The sequence below is a fragment of the Mytilus trossulus genome, chromosome 4 (genome assembly GCF_036588685.1).
Source record: "Mytilus trossulus isolate FHL-02 chromosome 4, PNRI_Mtr1.1.1.hap1, whole genome shotgun sequence".
Lineage (NCBI taxonomy): Eukaryota > Metazoa > Mollusca > Bivalvia > Mytilida > Mytilidae > Mytilus > Mytilus trossulus.
The window spans coordinates 10686332-10692317 of record NC_086376.1 but is presented as its reverse complement, the minus strand read 5'-3'; positions in this window follow the sequence as shown (position 1 = coordinate 10692317).

Sequence of the window (5986 nt, the reverse complement as noted above, 5' to 3'; positions counted from 1 at the left end):
TCGCAATTAAAATTAAAAAAAATTAAAAGATATTTCTTGTGAGTTTACATATATTTTAATTTAGAAATACTTAAATAATGCAACAGAACCTTTTGATGCATGTATACTATATTTGACGAAAAGGTTAAAGAGAGTCCAAGTTTATTTATTCATACACTTTACTGTGAAATACAGATAAAAAGTGTAGAGCAAATACGGACAGATGCGTAAATATTCCGAGTTATTTTTAGCGCAATCTTTTTTTTCTTTCGGTACATCAACTAAAAAAAATGTTGTATTGCTTCAGTCCGGTTTAAGCTCACCGTGTTACTTTATTATGAAAACGGATACGAAGTTATGTTTTACTAGATATACGGTTTGTAAGGTTTGTGTATACTTAGTATAGAAAGTCCCTGGTGTCACTATGTATACAAATCCTTGAGGGGGGACTATATGACTTTTATCGGGTCTCCGGGATCGGGTCTTTTAAGCTCAGGATTTCTGGATTGACCCTTTACTGAACCTGGGATTTTTTTTCGGATTTCGGGACGTCGGGATTTACAAATATATAAATTAGGGATTTCGGGATTTCGGGATCAGGACTCCTTGGTAAGGTCGACTACAAAAACCTTTTGGCGTCTTGGTCAGAGCATGAATTTTTCAAGTCAGTTGGGTTTGTCCGTTTGGTATGTTTCCACAGATTTAACTGATGGGTCCCATTTTTGTCACGAAAACCAGTTATGTATTTTCACCAAATTTTGTCAATAGCGGAACTATAAACGTTCATGCCGAGATACGGGAGGTTTAGCTAGTTATAAAATAAGGTTTAACCGACCATGTTCATCAGAAAATATTTATATACCAAGTCAGGAATATGACAGTATTCGTTCCTACTTATTAGATGTTAAGAATGCTTAAAAGTTCTTCTTTGTAGAAGCCATAAATTATTTGCTAAATTTAATCCACTAAGTTAAACCTGAGACTACTATAACATATAGTAGTCTCAGGTTAAACAAGAAAAGAAATTGCGAATTTATCGAAATGGGTAATGTGTCAAACAGACTTAGAAAGCCACCGTCTTGGTCAAATGACAGTCAAGTGATATCTTTTTTCTTAAAACTTCTAATTGTTGAACAGAGACATCGACAAATGTATAAAATGATATAAAATAAACAGCTGCGCCATGAGCGCATGATACGCCTTTCGTCTTGTTTGAGAAGTTTTATGCAGTATTCATTAATAGTTTCTGAGATATGTCGCGACATGTGAAAACCCTTCTTTTTTTACAAAAAACTCAATTATTCGAAAATAAATTTTGAATCATAACCAAAAAATATACACATTTGTGTGCATAAAAAAATGTATGCAAATATCTAGACTGATGTTGTACTGCGATTGTACAATCCAAGATGGCGGTATACCATAAATTTATCATCAAGGCCATGATTCCCGTCTGATGCTCCTCTCAAATAAAACTTAGACAGATAGTTTTTTTAGAAGGATCCCAAGGACTCAATCAACATTTGCCAAATTTACAAACTTCTCTGATTGGAGCAGTGAACAGAAAACTGTCATGATCGATGTCTCTGTTCAACAATTATCAGATTTGTTGTTTGGTCGATGTCTCTGTTCAACAATTACCAGTTTTTGTTGTTTGTTCGATGTCTCTGTTCAACAATTATCAGAATTTGTTGCTCATATATGGATTCTCATATATTCTATGTATAATTTTTGGACTAGTTTGAATCTCGGTCTATTTCTGTAATTTATTCTTACATACTTTTGATTTTTTAACCCTGTATGCGTACATTGCCTATGTAAATTTTAAAATTGTTTGTATGCACATTGAACGACAAATTTATGTGACGTATATAATTTTTCTGACGTCGGACACTCAAGTAGATCCATGTGTTCGTGGATAGGTTTTTGTGTCCTGTTAAATTGTTCCTTTTAAAAGTTTTGGATTCTCATAAATTCTATGTATAACTTTTGGACTAGTTCGATTTCTGTAATTTATTCTTACATACTTTTGATTTTTTAACCCTGTCTGCGCTCATTGCCTATGTAAAATTTAAAATTGTTTATAATCCAGGTACTTTTGATAACTATTGTATGCACATTGAACGACAAATTTATGTGACGCATATAATTTTTCTGACGTCAGACACTCAAATCAATCCATGTGTTCGTAGATAGTAGATGTTGTTGTGTCCTGTTAAATTGTTATACGATGATGACTGATGTTCCCATATTTTGACTATTTTATTGATTGTGACTGTTTATTTAACGCATCATGTAAATGTAACGGAATTTGATGAGACTGTTATTAAAGTGAGAGGGTTAGCGCTATAGAACCAGGTTTAATCCACCATTTTCTACATTTGAAAATGCCTGTACCAAGTCAGGAATATGACAGTTCTTGTCCATTCGTTTTTGATGCGTTTTGTTTTTTGATTTTGCCATGTGATTATGGACTTTCCAAATTGATTTTCCTCTGAGTTCAGTATTTTTGTGATTTTACTTTTTGCTAAGTCGATGTCTCTGTTCAATAATTACCAGTTTTTGTTGCTTGGTCGATGTCTCTGTCCTTTTCTTACACTGGTTATTATTGTAAATTCTTTTCTTTACACGTTTTGTTGAACAAGTTTAAAAAGGAGAGAGATCGCAAAAAAAACTACTTTTGAATGTGCCTGTCACAAGTCAAGGACCTAGACTAGTCATTTCGTTTGTCGTATGTTATAAAGATATAGGAAGATGTGGTATGAGTGCCAATGAGACAACTCTCCATCCAAATAATTAACAATTTATAAAAGTAAACTATTATATGTATTATATTGAAGGTACGGCCTTCATCACGGAGCTTTGGCTCACACCGAACAACAAGCTATAAAGGGCCCCAAAAATTACTAGTGTAAAACCATTCAAACGGGAAAACCAATTAACGGTATAAATCTATATATGTCTTTAGTAGAAATGTTTTTCTTTACTCGTTTGAATTGTGTTTTGATTGCAGATCTTTGATTGTATCTGTTAAATTTACTTGAGTATAACGCTTTATAGACTAGAGCTGAATTAGAGCTTTACATATTGTATAGGCCTCTCAAGTGTCTTACCATATCTTTATATATATATATATCTGATCTGTAACAACAACATCTTCATGCCTTATATATCATGTACTGTAGTACGCCGCTAGATTAAAACTGACGTGGAAAGGTAACATATGGCCACCGAAAGCTTTACTTTTGTGAAGCCCAGGTGGTCGTGTGGTCTAGCGGGACGGCTGCAGTGCAGGCGATTTGGTGTCACGATATCACAGTAGCATGGGTTCGAATCCCGGCGAGGGAAGAACCAAAAATTTGCGAAAGCAAATTTACAGATCTAACATTGTTGGGTTGATGTTTAGACGAGTTGTATACACGGTGGGCATGTGTTACCTTTCCTCGTCATATATATATATATGCAACTATACATGCATATGTTGGACCAATCCCAATGCAACCAAGAGTCACTCGTAATAAAAATGACGGACGAAGTTTCCAATGTGTATTAACCGGGATAAGTGATATTGAAAGTGCATAAGCTAGACATTTCGGTTGCCTGATATGTGTTACACCACCATGTCGAATCTGATATATAACAATAACACAAAATAGCTATGAGATACGAAAAGTAAATCATATATCATTTAAAAGTTGTGGTGTAATTGGATGTCATACTTAACTAAATTCATTCAATTCACGAGGAATTGTGTTCATTTTAAGCACGTTGGTTTGCTCTTTTTAAAAAATCTGGACCCCAGAACCATACATGAAACTGCCCCTTCAAACAGATCACAGGTAGCCTAGGTTGGAGGTAGCCTAGGTTGGAGATATCCGTGTACAAGTTTGATTATGAACTAATGTTTCAAATCTTTTCTCCAGAAAATGAGAAAACCATTTTAAAAAGAGCCTGATGACCAATTTTGTTAGATCTCTCCGATAATATAGAACAAAATTTTGTTTGTTTATAGAATCTTCCTTATACGTTGGATAATGATTTGGACAGGCTCAGAATGAAGAATAACCAATAGCATAATTGGTGAAGAAAAAAGAAACTGTACATAGGCTTAAAGGTGCTGTTGACTTAAGTTGTTATAGGCAATACGAATGTTGGTTAACATGGACGTTTACATACAACTCAATAAATATATAAAATCCTAAGTGTAAATACAAATAGTTCACATTATCAATGGGATAGACGGTCTGATTGACATTTTGAATGAGTAATCTCTGGTTAATATTCAAAATTGGCATGTCTACACCTCTGGTTTGCCGTTCCTCAGCTCTTCTCCTTTATAAATTCCATGCGTCCGAAGCGCTTTTCTTGATTTACCTTCATCGGGAACGCTCCAAAACAATATCTATGAATAATGCTATAGTAGTCCTTTGTTATTAAATTCACGTATCATTGTCATTTTGCATAGTTTATTTTGGGTTTTTTTTAAACATGTTTAATCCCGCCCCATTTTCTTAGTGCGCCTGTCCCAAGTGCGGAGCCTCTGGCCTTTGCTTTTCTTTTATGATTTTCAACTGTTCAGGGCCAGCTGAAACCCGCCAGGGATTTTCTCGCTGTTTTGAAGACCCTTTGTGGCCTTTGTGGCCTTTGTGTAAGTAAGTAAGTAAGTAAGTAAGTAAGTAAGTAAGTAAGTAAAAGTAAGTAAGTAAGTAAGTAAGTAAGTAAGTAAGTAAGTAAGTAAGTAAGTAAGTAAGTAAGTAAGTAAGTAAGTAAGTAAGTAAGTAAGTAAGTAAGTAAGTAAGTAAGTAAGTAAGTAAGTAAGTAAGTAAGTAAGTAAGTAAGTAAGTAAGTAAGTAAGTAAGTAAGTAAGTAAGTAAGTAAGTAAAAGTAAGTAAGTAAGTAAGTAACTTTATGAGAGTATAACTGCCCTGTAGGCTGTACAGTCAGGCGGTCAACCGGTAATTTTCGGCTACCATTAGCGTCGAATTAATGAACATTTTAATGTGATTCGTCAAAAAATCCGGCCTTATCGTGGTTCGTCAGAGGTCTCAAATAATTATAGTTACCGTTTATTTTTTTTGGAAATAAATTGTGGGAGGACCATATTCGCCGGGGACACAATTTCGTCATTTTATGATTTTGAGGGGGTCTCATTGGGGGTTCCGATCCTGGATCCGGCTTAATGTTTTATCTGTTTTAATCTGGTGCAAGAAAATTAGTACCGTTAATTTTATTATCACATCCCCGTATCCCGCTTACACTATGTACGTAAGCAATTCTCATTTTTTTGTCATTTCCCGGGTCCCGCAAGACCCCATTTCCCGCTTTCACGCCACAATAATTTGACTTTCACGTGTCACGCTTACAAAAAATCGGCAATCCCGCGTCACGCTTAGACCCGAATGAGACCCACTTTTGAGGTATAAAAATTAACACTTCAAAGGATGGCTGAAATGGAAGAAAATATGCCGATGAATTACAATTTTATAACAATCTAATATGATTATTTTTCAACTTTAACAAAATTACGACACTATTTAAACCGCAAAAGATCGAAAAACGGACAGCAATTTTCGGTCAATTTCCTGAATGAAAACCAGGATTTTCAAAGATTTTTTTTCTAAGGTAATTTTTTGACTGATTGGCCTAAATTTCTGTTTTTTACACCTTTGAAATGTCTGCTGTTCATCTATAATGCAATTTATTTGATAAATATTATAAAAAGCTGCATTTATATGGTTTTAAATATATGTGTAAAAACGGCGAATATGAAGTGATAATAACTGTAAATTCATTATAGCGCTGGGTTTTTTTTTATGATTGTCTTAAATTGTTTGTTCATTATGGCCATGCCTCAATGCCCTGATAGTCTGTAACTTGATGTACTAGTTTTGCTTTTATGAATACGAGTCAGTTTCATATATAAATCACTAAACTGGTTAATAATATTAATATCATGACTCATATACCATAGTATACTTGTTTCTAGACACGGCCATAATCTGGTGAG